The sequence below is a fragment of the Lissotriton helveticus genome, chromosome 7, assembly GCF_964261635.1.
Source record: "Lissotriton helveticus chromosome 7, aLisHel1.1, whole genome shotgun sequence".
NCBI classification, from domain to species: domain Eukaryota; kingdom Metazoa; phylum Chordata; class Amphibia; order Caudata; family Salamandridae; genus Lissotriton; species Lissotriton helveticus.
In genome coordinates, this window is record NC_136068.1 from 719,371,699 (window position 1) to 719,386,014 (window position 14,316).

The window sequence follows — 14,316 nt, forward strand, 5'->3', positions numbered from 1 at the left end:
AGCAGCATCCATTTTGTGATGCTGTGGCTCTGTTTAACTTTAACCGGGGAAACCAGTAAGTACATGTCTTCTCCCTCTAGAAGGGTGGAATGCTACCCCCGCCGCCAGGTCTGGCGGGGGGAGGGTAGTATTCCAAAGTGTTTGACAACTTACACGACATGTTTTGATAAAGCCAAACCAAAGTTAGCATTAACCGAGAGGATTATAATGCACTTAAGAGTATATGGTATTGCTATATCATAAAACAGCTATAAGGAGATGGTTCCGAAAGCTGCAGAGGGGCTCAGCTCATGCTAGGGCACCCTCTCACATAAAACCAAGCACTCTGCCCCCAGGATTGTCGAGGCCTACCATAGGAGTGACTTATAGGTGTATATGTGTCTATATGTAAAGGTAGATATAGGGATACTATATCTAAGTAAGGGGTGATTACAGCACCATACCCAGGCTGTGTGAACAGACCTGTGGTGTCAGTTTGGGGGGCAAACCAGGGGTGGCACAATACATGCTGCAGTCCCTGGTAGGCCTAAGGTAAACCTATGCCCTGGGTACCTATGGTACACTAGACAGGGGCTCACAAGAGTGACCCAGTAACCAATCTGGTATGTACCTAAAGTACATGGTATCAATTTAGAGAGAGAACAGCTGGGCTGTGGGTCTGATTAGCAGGCCCAAAGCCACACTAAAGTCGAAAAACCAGAGAATCACAACAAAAAGTGGGGGTGACCATAGGAAGCAGACCATACTCTCCTACAGTCTGCACTAACAAAACTATATTACTTCCATCGTCTTCGTTTGGTTCAACTTAAGATCCTCCACTGGGTGTATGTAACTGGTCCGCGTCTGGTTGTAATGGGTTTTTCCCCAGATGGCTTGTGCAAGCGTGGTTGTGGGATGAGTGCTACATTTCTGCATATTCTTTGGGAGTGCCCGGTGGTAGCAGCCTACTGGAGTGATGTGCTTGCGGTGATGACTGTTGTGACTGGTGTTACCCTGCGGCCTGAGGCCCGACGATGCCTGTTGAACGTGTGGGAACCCACCGACTATTCTGTGGCCCAGACCAGATGGGCGACCTTGGGGTACATGATCGCGAAGCGAGACATTGCGCAACTCTGGGGCGCATCCAGACCCCCCGACGTCTCGATGTGGGAGGATAACATGGACTGGTCCATGTTCCGAGAGAAGACCGTCTATGTAGCTAGGGGCAGACCCAGGGCGTGGACGAAGGTTTGGGGTCAGTGGAATGCGTATCGTGGAGAAATTTGTAACCCTCCCTTGGTTGACACCTCCGATGTTACCCTGTCTCCCTAGGCTGACGTTCCCGAAATTTTTCATGCTGTTTTAGGATTTTCCTGTCCTCCCCGCTGTCCCCCCCCCCCCTCCCGGCCTTGCCGAGTCCCATTGATTTGTTTTTGTCTTCCTGATTAGTGGCTTTCCCCTCCTCCTTCTGGGCTGACTCGATTACTGTGCATTCGCCTTGTTTAGAGTTTGTTGTTTTTCATGTTTAATATAGAAAATTGTTATGTCCTGTCCTATGCTTTGAGCAATAACTGATATATGATTTGTGCCTGGCCGCGGCAGTGATCGTTTGCCTCATATGTTTTGCGTTGCTATTAGCGGCCAGCCCGTGCGGTTGTAGGCCCATCTCTGTACTTCTTATTTGATTGCTCAATAAAAGTTTTTAACCCAAAAAAAAAAAAAAAAAAAAAAAAAAAACTATATTACTTCCAAAAAGAACCCCTCTTTGCAATCTTAGAATAACAACAGATTGAGAAAAAAATCTAAAATAATCTAAACGCGTGACTAACAGTTTGCATGCAACTCTTTGATGCCAGAAATAGATCACTGTGATTTATTAGAAGGATTGCAAAATATGAACTGGAAGTAGTAAAATTATCTCGCTGTCAAAAGCGGTAGCCCACTTACCTGTCTGCATTAAAAACAAATCTGTGATAAGCATGTTACTAGATGTGCTTTGCAGCAGGCACATTAACCCTCTATGATACTTCATGGGTCAACCCTGTGACTGGATAAAACACAGAACTCTCCCTGCTAAATACTAGTTATTTTACTGTTAATATGATTCCCCTCAGAATAGATGGGCACACAAGGATCTCTGTGGAAGGTGTCTTAACCCTATAAGATATTTTAAAATGCAGCCTTAAACCCAATTAATGTGTTGCAGATGCACATTTTTTCCAATTCCACCACTTGCTCAGTCACTGGAAAACTATGTGGACACTTTACATTTCAACAACTAAAACAGAAGCAAAGTCCATAATGTAGAGGTGGGCAAGCCAACAAATTATCAGGAAGAGCCAAGCCAGAGCCAAGCCAAGGGTCGGCTTTGGCTCTAATAAACTTTGCAGGAGCTGAGCCCAGAAAATGTCATGTAAATCATGCAAATACATTACATTATAGTATGATAAGATTCCTAAAAACTCATTAAAGTGTATTTTGTAACAAAGCAGAAGCTTTTCACCTTTTTATATCACATTATTTGAAAAGTATTTATTAAAAGTGAGTTTGCAAACAAGAACTCTGAAACTTCCTGCCCCGTCCTGAAGACAATGCTTATAATTGAGGGAGCAACTTCATAGCCCATGAAATCAAACCCAACACACATTTTTTTCTGCAGCGCACCTTCTGATCTCCTGTATTGAAGGTGCCCTCATGTGTGATAATGAACACTAAGGAAGCTCGATGAAATACATTATTTGCCTAGGATCCCACAATTTGGTAAAGCAGGGAAGTTGGGATTGACCCCAGACTAGATGGATATCTCCTTCTGGCATCAAATTGTAATGCTCAGTCCTTTATTCTTAGAGGATGAGATTAGAGTGCGGATGACAGGAGTATTCACATTTTATTTTTGGCAGTTTGACTTAGCGCAAACCTGGCCCAAGGACATAACAGCTCTTAACAACAGTCATAGATTATGTTATACTTTTTCCCAGCACAAGGCGATTTGCCAGAATTTATGGGATATTCAGCCGAGGAAAGAGATTTGAACCAGATGATATCTGGCTGGCAGATGTAGCGACTAGCCACATCACCTCCAGTAAAAGCTCGGCTCATTTTGAGCTCAAGAATCCCCGAAAATCTTGAGCACAGTCAGCATTTGGCTTGAGCTTGGTTTGAGCTTTCAGTGGCTCGCCCTCCTCTACCATTATCATTAGAAACAGAGACAGAAGTGATAGTAAAGGCCTAGAAGAGGGGCATGAGCCTGGGTAGAAAATGTAATGCGTGGTCCATTTTAATTAGACTGAAATGACGTATTCAGGATGCAATAATATATATCATGGCGGTGTTAAACTTCAGGCAGCGATTGGAATTGATTGCTGACAATGGTAAACATGGAAACAGCTGTTCAACAAGATGTGGTGATCAAGAAGAATGCACAGAGCAAAGCGCCATGGACTACTGCGGCAATGTGTGCTTGTTGAGACCAAAAATATGTTTGCTTTCTAAGTGTTTTTAATATATATGTCGCGGGCCTTGCAACTCTCCCAAAAATACAAAAATTAGAACAAAGCAAGCACTGACAAAGCCAAAAGATTGCCTAACAATAACAGACCTATTTATTAACTTTGCCAATGATTGTTCACTATTAATAATGATTCTTCATCAAATGTGGCCAAGTACCCTGGCCCAAGGAGAGGCGCATTTCGAGCTGGGTCGGCGCCCTGAAGCTCCTCACTTCAGCCAACTGTCCCCGCGCGAGCTCAGGGCGCGAACTAGCAACATCTCTGACGAAGGCCTTGGCTGTCGAGTTCTTGGCGGGAATTCTACAGAGAGACACCGTAAATTGGTTTCTATTTAAAGCGGCAAAGTAATGCAATCAGAAGGCAGTGTTTATCCCCCGGACCCCAGGCAGGCTGCACTCTGAGGACCTCCAAAAGGACTGATTAGCTGCGCACACCTGATGCACCCTCCCGAGAAACAGCGAAATAACACAACAAGCACAATGAAGCTTAAAGAATGCAATGCGGATGTCAGCGAGAACCTTGTATGCGTTACACGAACAACCGAGACTTATAAAGAGCTAAAGACAAGGAGAATAAAGTTCAGTGCAGGAATTGAAATTAAAACAAGCAGCGTGGTGAGCCAGCCTCCCTGTGCTCTGGCACGGCCTGCTGGGTAGGCTGGCTCTGTTTCCGGCCAAGGCGGCACAGCGTGCTGGGTAGGTCGGTTGGCTCTGTTCCCAGTGAAGGCAAAGCCATCTACAAACGTGCATACATTAGATGAAGACATTATTTTATATGCTTTACAGCGAATACTGCAATATATAATGCCACACCTCTATTGAGGTCGCACCTAGAATCCGAAGTGTGTCAGATTAAAATTGTGATTTTGGATATGTATTCTTGTTTAAGGCAAGGCAGCACAGTCGCCCCAGGCAGATAATAGAAGTGTGCAAAAGGTACTTTAATGAGAAAGGTCTGTGCTAAGAATATAACACCATGGCAACGTCTAACAGGCTAAACAAAACACCTCACTAATGCACATGAAACGCACAACAGCCAACCACCCTTAAACATCTCCCACATAGATACACCCATCACCCCACACACTTCTCAATTACTATTAGTCCCTTGAAAGTTGCTGTAGTGGTTTTAAAATGTTTCCCATCGAATACATGTCTGCCCTTTCTTTCATATAATCCACCCACACTGTGTCTGTACTGATACTGAACAGTTTCCTAAAACGCAGGGCCACTGGAATTATGCAGGGGGGGAAATGATGTGGCAGGGTGAGTAAATTAGGTGGTAATAAAAGACAAATTATGCGGCGTAATGCGGTACATTGTTTTTTCATTTTTATACGTTTTAACACTGTCTAGGCATTGGTTGCACCTCATTTGTTTCAGTTTAACAGTCAGATATAGCAATAAGCAAACAAAAAGGTTACCAGGCAAGCTTTGGGAAGGGTATTCCTCCGCGCGTGAACAGGTGTTGCTGCACTTTTAGTAACTTTTACACTTTTTGAGCTAAAGACAACATTGTTTTTGTTAAGCTCTGCAGGTTATACAGCAGTGGATTATGTGGCAAATGTATAATTATGTGGAAAGACGCCGCATAATTCCAGTGACTCAGCTAAAAGGTCTCCTATCCACTTGTTTGGCAGACAATAAATGAATACATGGCATCAGGTTCAAAACTGTGTTCTCTACTCATTTGCCTCTCCGAGAAACCCACCCTACTCGCTTCAGTTGCTGTTCCTACCTTAAAGGAGTTAATCTCGTGTTGACTACAACAACCCAGCCTCGTCAGACATACCAAAAAAGCTTTAGCAGTTGGAAATTAGTCAATTGTAGCTTATTATGATATTAGGATAACCCCTTCACCATCATCCCTAAACTTAAGAAAAGTACCGAAAATGTGTCAAATGGGCTATTTCATTATATCCTGACCTAGTCTTTAATGACTGTTTTAAAACTATTCATTAATTTATTAGCCCTTTAGCGCAACGCCCCTAACCGCAACCTTGCAAAATGTCTGCCAGTCAGGAGTTCAGAAAACCAGAAAGCCACAATGAATGTATCTTCCCAAAAACAATGATCGGACACTAGACTTAACACAGTGTCTAAAATCTGTAAAGTAACCATTGTCTTAACCCGACCCGCAACCCCAAAAACCTGCAATCTATATCCTCTGCTTTTGGAATATAAATAAATCCCAGGGCCACTTGCCATAAAAGGTCACACCAGCCAACGTTCCAGCTATCGAGACTGGTGACATACCCTCTATCAATCAAATCCGATATAATGCACTCCATATATTGTTGTGCCCCTAAATCTTACTTTACTCACGTCACTGCCTTAATCCCAATGAATTCCTGATAAGCCTGCCTAAAAGCCTTCCTTCTCCATCCTGCAAATGGCTCTGCGATCACCTGCACCCCTCTCCTCGCCAGCATGCTCTTTATGCTAGCCCCTGCAACTTCTGAAACAGACTAAGCTACCCCAATGTTACCATGAACACATTACATGTCTCTGTCTGGAGTGAAAACAATGAAGTTTGTCTTGCAACCTACCATGAAACCTCCAAAGCCTCAGCATTCTCTAATTTGTTACTACCTGTCTGTTTCACCAGCACAGCTGTAGAATCTATGAAGACAATTCTAGTACTGGCAGAGGGGTAACTGCCCCAGCAGAGGTAATTCTGTTACATAAACTAGTGTTTTAGTGTCATTTGAACTGGGCAACCTCCCCAAGAGCTTTGGTTTGTCTACTGATTAGGGATTGCATTTCTGAGGGCATTCTTCTAATGATCAATGACAGAGGTAAGTGGGCGCTCTGGTGCAGAATGGTCCAGTACCAGCCAGAGATGCAGGTCCTGCGATATCAGCATGGACACTTGAAGCCCTGGCTGAGGTGAGGACAGTGTTGGTCAGTTGGAGTCGCGGCCAGGGGCGGGAAAAATAGGAGTCAGGAGCTGATTAAGGAAGGGGGTGGAGGCCAGATGCTGATGTTTGATGCAGGTAACTGTGATAGGAATCTTTGTAGACTATATTTTGAAATGTACCCTGGACCTTCTTAGGCATATCCTGGGAGAGGTTTGAGAATCCTTGACCAAAAACGGGCTGCAGCGGTGCGCAAGAGAATCTCTGTGGGATCAGAGAGGAATTTAGGTGAACTTCAAGGCCTCCTCCATGATTTGAGCAGCATGAGGAAACAAAGTTGTTTCTCCTTTGTTTTCCCGATACAGCATACAGTAGTATTGTGAAACTGATTAAATGGATGAGTGAACCCTCTGGTAACCAGTGTTAGAACGAGGTCAGAGCAGGGGTGTGAAAGAGTCGGCCTTTTTAATCACTATACAAAGAGTCACCGCAGTCAAAGAAATACAGTACATGAAATGAGAAGTGTTTTTTTGTATTGTCAAAACATAAACAGCATGGATGCCAGCAGAACTGATTTACCAGGGAGTCTCATAATTCTTAACCCACCCCTCCTCCCCCCCAAAACGATTATTTAGCTTTCCCCTGTTTAAAACCTCCTCCGCGTCTATGTAACTTACAGGGTAAATTACATCCCCCCAATATTTGTTATCCTAACCGCCTTATTTGATCTCATGTGTTTGCATGTACAGAACACCTACAGTGAAGCTGGCCTGAACCACCAAAGGAGGGCCCTTAAACCAGCAGGCGCAGCCTCAACAAACTTAATACAGCCCGCCTGGTGGGTGATAGAATTGGCCAGGAAGAATTGGGAACAACATTATAAAAGTGCCCTTCATTTTGGAAATACTGTTTCTATAGTTGTATTAACACAAATGTTCCTGAGACGGAAAGAGAGAGGAGAGGTGTTGCCTGGCTGTATTGTGTGCTGTAAGGAGTAAAAGACGGCTAAAGAAAAAAAAAGCATTGGTAAATCCAATAACACTCACATTTATAATGCAAGTGCTTTCCTACCGGCTTTGCAAGTGTTTGTTTGAAAAGCACTGTTTAAAAAGTAAAATAAAGAAATCAATTTAATTCAAAGAAGTCTTTATTCGATTAATACATCATAAAAGACATACATTACAGCATACACAAGAAATATAAAATTAGTATAAACAGAATAAAAACATCTAAGACCATATTAAATCACGTATACAGGCTTCTTTTGAATGAATATAAGAAATTACAATAAAACACATTAGATTACCACGGTATCACAAGTCAATATGGGCTGCACATAAACTAAAGAGCAAGGATTGTGGATGGACACCTAAGTTAGTTTAATGAACCTGGTTCTTAGAATCCAGGCCCATCCCAAATATTTTGCTACACCCGTTACAATTAAAGGGGACAGATTTGTTTTTAATATTCTACTGGCATTAACAGCCGAACGCGTTCCCAAACTTCTACAAACAGGACTTAACCATTTGGCTCTAGGGGCAACATACATGGGGCAAACAAACAAAAAATGGTTTAGACTTTCGCACTGGCCGGGGCACTTAGGACCGTGCCCAGTCCCACTAGAGCCCCACTTTTTGGTAAACTCCCTTAGAGGCAACGAACCGCATCTAAATTGATGGAATAATTTACGGTCCAGGGGCTTGGTTATGGCATCCCGATATTTTTCAAGCTTGGGAGCGTCTTTAATGGCAACAAATAGGCCAGTGAGATTACTAGAGCTCAGACTCGAATTTCTCTTTTGAACCACCCAGTCCCAATAATGTAATTTCAAATCCTTTTTAGAAGGGAAAGTTACGGATGCGGGATCTGACCACAGTTCACCATACCCCATGGCACACAGGATGGTTCTTAAGTCCTTAAACCAGCCTATATTTAAGGAGCCTGGAAGATCTCTGACCTCCAGGCAGGCTCTTGCATATAAATGGAGTTCCGGCGTTGTCCAAAGACGGCGCCAGAATGCTAGTGGACGGAACCTGGCCTGGTCATCCACAGGCTGACACCCAAGATCATACAAAAGCGGGATCCGCGGTGTTGACTGTGAAAGACCCGTTGCCATCCTAAGAAATTTATTTTGGGCTGCTTTCAAGGGATCCAGCTTACTAAAGCCCCATAGTTCCGCCCCATACAAAACAGAGGGAAGAACCTTTGATCCATAAATCTTAACTAGTGGCGAGATTGGCCGGGTAAAGGAACCTTTATGCTCTTTAATCAGGGCACCTCCTATCTGCTTATGCTTTAAAGCCATAAGTTCAACCTGATGGGACCAACTTAGGGTCTCACTGAATGTTACTCCCAGATAAGTAAACAACTTAGTTTGTTCCAGGGAAGTACCCCCCACAGTAACCCTTGCTGTAATCGAATTGTGTCCTCTTAATACCATACATTTTGTCTTAGACACATTCACCTCAAGCTCATGTTCGCTGCAAAATAATTCAAACCTCATCAGGGCATGTTGAAGACCCTGTCTAGTTTTTGAGATTAGAAGAGTATCGTCAGCGAACATGAGCAGGGGGATTTTCATTCCAGCTAGTGACGGGGCGTCGGTGGGGTGGTTGTCAAAGTATTTGGTGACCCTGTTAATATATAAAGAGAAAAGGGTGGGGGCTAATACACACCCTTGCCTAACACCTTTAGCAACAGGAAATCTATCCGTTACCTCCCCTGGTTTGCCCCAGCAAACTTGGGCATAAGTGTGTGCGTGCAAATTCACCAGGAGGCGTACAAGAGGAGCTGGCATACCCAATTCTACTAAACTTTTCCACAAACCTGCCCTCGGAACAAGGTCAAATGCAGACCTTAGATCAACGAAGGCTGCATAGAGTTTACCTTTACCCAAAAATACCGTCTTCCAATAAAGAAGAATAAAACGAAAGGCTTGATCTAAGGTACTCACATGAGACCTAAAACCAGCTTGGAGAGGGGTTAGGATATTGAACTCATCAATCCAATCCTGAATCCTGCCAAGAACAAGGCGGGCTGAGATTTTTTGCACCGCATCTATAAGGCTGATCGGCCGGTAGTTGGAAGGAACCGACCGGTCACCTTTCTTGTATATTGGCAGGGTTTCAGCCCCTGCCCAGGACTCGGGAACCCTTGCACCGGTGGCCAGGGCATTAACCAATTGATCTAGGTAGGGAACCCATAGATCCTGGTCTTGTTGGAATAGGTCAGCTGGAATACAGTCAGGACCGGGTGCCTTGCCCCTTGGAATAAATTGCAGGACAGATTTGACTTCTCTACTCGTAAACTCCAGTTGATCAGCCGATACTGGACAGATAATATTATCCTGTGCACTACTAAGGCACCTGAATTGTTCCTCGATATATCGTACCCACTGTTGTTGGCCCACCGAAGCTGGACTTGAACGATCTTCTTGAGAAGAACCCCATTTTAGTAAATGCCAAAACCGTTGCAAGTTCCTAGAGCTACATGCTTCTGTTAGTGTTAGCCACCGTTCTTCGTCCCAATTGGCCTTAGCTTTACGTTTTGCAACGTTAAATGCCTTCCTACAAATAGGATTCTTAAGCTTTAACGCTTTAAACAGGTCTCCATGGGTTCGACGGCACTCATCATTAAACCAATTGGTAGTTTTCAGTTTCCCCCTGTTGCCCCGTTTGGAAATAGATTTTATAAACAGTTTTTTTAGTGCTGAGAACAAACTAGTGTGGATAACAGTAATGGATGCATTAATAGCCTCCTGTGAGTCACATTTGGAAATTTCTGCCAGTGTATTAGAAACCAAGGATCTAATCTTTTTGCGTACATCAACATCTACAGAGATTTTTGGCCAACGTACCCTTCTCATATCATTAGTGAGTACAACTTCGTCCTGAACTAAGTTGGACATGGCTTTCATTGGCCCAGAAAAACTAAAGTCCCTTAATTCCACCACCAATGGGTCATGATCACTTTCCGGGCGAGACATGACCTCCATATCCACTACAGCAACCCACAACTTAACGTCCAATAATATATAATCAATACGGCTGCTGAATCTACCATTACTAAAGGTATGTCTGCCCAACCTGTCAGAGCGCACTCTCCCATTTAGAGCACGCAGGCCCTGATCCAAGCACAATCCTTTTATAAAAATAGCCGCTTGTGACCATTTTTTTAATCGGAGGTAACTCTAGCTGGGGAATCCCCCAAACCAAATCTTCGGCCTCAGTAAGTAGGCCGTCATCATGACTCAATGGTTCAAAACAGGTGTTCAAATCACCCATGACAACCTTATGTCCTACTACCGATACACCACTTAGAAAATCGTCCAAAAGGAGGAGGGTTGGGGAGACCCTACCACCCTGGATGCCCCTAGCGTATATGTTTATCAAAAAAATATTCAATCCACTTGTTGATTTAATGCTAACCATTAGTATGTCAGGGCTATCAATAAAAACTTCCTCGGCTACCACACCCTCATACTGCCGAACCCAAACGGTCAGGCCACCCATGGCTCGTCCTCTATGACCTTTAGTTGCTGGTTTACTAAAGTTCAAATAACCAGTAAGGAACATTGGTAAGAGTGCCCAAGTTTCTTGGAAGGACCATACATCGCCTTGCTGTATAAAATTCACCCAATCCCGGATACACATACGGGACTCAAGGCCAGCTATGCTCCAGCTTCCAAGCTTAATACCACATAGGACCGCCGGAGCTTTAAAATTATCTTTGGGAGAGGCGTAAACTACATCATGTAGAGGAGGGGCTTCATGTGTAGAAACAACATCACTCCTTAAATCAATGGTACAAGGAAGCCCTTCCTGATTGCCAGTCACCATTACAACATTCTCTGCAGTTAAATCGGCTTGTGACACCAGTTCAGGTGCCAGTTTCATATCCCATGTCCCACTCAAGGAAGCAGAACTCCCCTTAACACTTTGAGGTGGCTGACCCTTTGGATCATCAACATGACATAGTGCTTTGACTGGGGTAACAACGATACCCGTACAATCTATATTAGCCTCTGAAACCAAAGGTAGGGTAGCTGGTCAATCGTTATACTCCAACCCCGAGAGAGGTTCATAAAGATTACTCAACGGGATTTTCCAGTACTCGTTGGGCTGGGTGTAATTACCTAGATTGTGTGAGTTGGGATGTAAACCATGGGGCTGGCGAGGAAATGGAAAGGTTGATGAAAAGGGATGGCCAAAAGAACGAGGATTAAGGTTAACCCAGTTCGGGGTGTGTGTGATGTTATTATAGCTGGGTTGGACATGAGGTCTAAACAGGGCCTCCGGGTTTATAGGTGGGCCTTGGAAACAGGGAGTGGGGTTGGTCCAGTTCAAATATTGAAGTTCTTTTTTTAAACGATGTTGGGCATGTGATTTAAACAAAGTCTCAGGATAAAAATAACTGAGATTCCGTGTGGAGATACCACCCTCGTTGTTCCCCAAGTACCAATCACTAATATGGGAAACAACTCTGTGATCCTTAAAATTAATGATCACAATGTCTCCCTCTATATCCTTTGGACGAAGACTCACCCACTTACATCTTCTAACTGAAATAATCTCCCCATTTAGATGGGCAGGAAGGGGTCTATTAGTTTTCAGCCAGAAGATGACTTTATTTTTCAAGTTTGCATTATTTTCCAAGTTCCCATTTGAAATTGGGGGCACACCCGTCAGGATAATAACAAAATTGGCCGAGTCTGGGGGAAGGTCTACTATGTTCCTACGATCTAATATGTGTCTATGAGTGGAGTTATTAGGTTTTACAGCCCCTTGATTTACTAATGGCTTTTTTCCCATTGAAATTGGCTTATTTGAAGCCAGCATAGGCTTCTCTTTAGCGATGTTAATGGAGCAGGAAGGTTTAGATGACAATTGGGAAGCATTAGATTTAGTATTACAATTGATGTTACTATTGTTTTTACAGGAATTACTAGGAACAACGGAGTCAGCACTAAGCTTAGATAATAAAATAGGCTGAGCATTAAAACTCGTAGTGTGGGGTGTGGCGGCTGAAGCCAAGAAACGATCCATTTTATCTCCCAGGATCCTAACACGCTCCATAAGAGGGAGCATATATGATTTTAGGAGTTTCTCGAATATATCGATACACTCCTTATTAAACCCAGTAACACTGTCTTGGGGGAGGAATGGTGATTGAGGAATACCTAAGGGAACCTCAGTCACTGGGAGAACCTTTTGATCAGTAATAGGATTTGCTATAGAAGGAAAGGGGACCTGATGACTGGTACCTTTTCTTTTGACACCACCCTTTTTCCTTTTTTTTCTTGGTGGGGAACACACAGGCCTTTTAAAGTTCATAGACTTAGGTCGAGTCTCACTGTTAGTAAGTGGCAAGATATTCTCACGTGGACCAACACTGTCTAAAGAGCGATTAGTAAGGGATGAATGCAAGTTGGAAACTATACTCTGGACAGCAGGAGTGTTAAGGTCAATAAGACTAATTGAGACATTAGGAGAGCGGGGGAAGTATCAGGGGCCCAAAGACACTAGGTATTTGATCGACACTAAATATATCGGCCTCTCCAACCGTCCTCCCGGTACTGGCCATTTCTTGTGTGTTATTTAAATCAGGTTGGGTAGACAGAGTTTTTTTTTTAAGATGTTCTATAGAGCGACGACGCTCCGCACGTTTCTCAGCTAATAGGAGTTCTTTATCTATCTCCTTATTTGCCGTCTCAAAATATTTATCGAGAGGCCCCAGAAAAGAAACTCCAACACTAGATGGTAGTGAGCTAGACATATCAATAGCTGGATAGAATTAATAATGATCCTCAGAAACTTACTACACCACTAAAACAATACAGCCAGAGAAAAAGAATTAAACAGGGAGTAAATGTCAGAGACCGGGCCCAGCCCAGCCTCCTTCGGCCTCTGACGGCCCCGCCCTTGTCCCGGGCTTCTCCCGGTCGCTCCCGCGCAGCGGGACTAGGCTATTGTATTTGTATAGTCTGTGTGAGAGGGGAGGAGCTTGCAGGGAGAGCGGCCCAGGTGCTGGCTATTGGGACTGGCGGGCGCTCCTGGGACTTGAATGTCCTGCGCCCGCAACTCGCTCGCAGCCCTGCACAAAACAAACACCCACAAACACAACCTCAGGCGTAGGGTGACAGACTCCTCTAACGAGCTTCGCCGGTGATGATGTAATTCAAAGCCCCACACGAAGAAATCAAAATACTGTAGAGAAAGACAACTTATCTTAAGGATTCTCAAAAACTAAACGTTCATTTATTATAAGCAATCTTTATGAAAGGCATGGTTTATTTTTCAAATTTCAAGCAGGAAACTCTGAAAGATTTTTTTTGAAAAAGGAGAAAAAATTATTTCAAAAGCCTATTGCACGTGATTCAAACTAACAGTAACACCAGGGACCAGTTCCAGGTGCCTGAAGGAACGTAACAGCTGCACAAGGAAGTGTCAGATTTTTTTTTTAAAAACGCTTGTCATTTATTTTCAACGGGACTAGGAACTAAAAAAAAATGCTCCAGACATTTGACTAGCCAGGTGACAAGATTCTCAGCCTCCGGGATAAGAGATATCTTTTCAGCCAAGCTACTGCCTCAAATGGAGGCTTAGTGAGTGCGGCAGCCTGACCCATCCCAGGATATGACAAGTTCTTGGCTTCCATGCAGTAGGTTGAAGGAAAGAGATAAAAGAAACACAACCAGATACGGTCTTCTATTTTGTAGTTAAACCTGGGGAAAATATACGTGTTGCAGACAAGCTAGGAGTGTTAGGGAGCACACGACGTCTGGGGTGTGAGACTCGAGGCAGCACATGGGAGAGAAGCAAGAACGCACATGAACTTCGGTGGCATGCTCAAAGAAAAAAATGAAAAGAATGTGAAAGGGAACTAAAACACAGTTTTTAGGGTGGCCTTACACTCAATGGAAATGTGAATTTTTATTGTATACCAAAGCGAAAAAGGTAATGTACAAAAAGA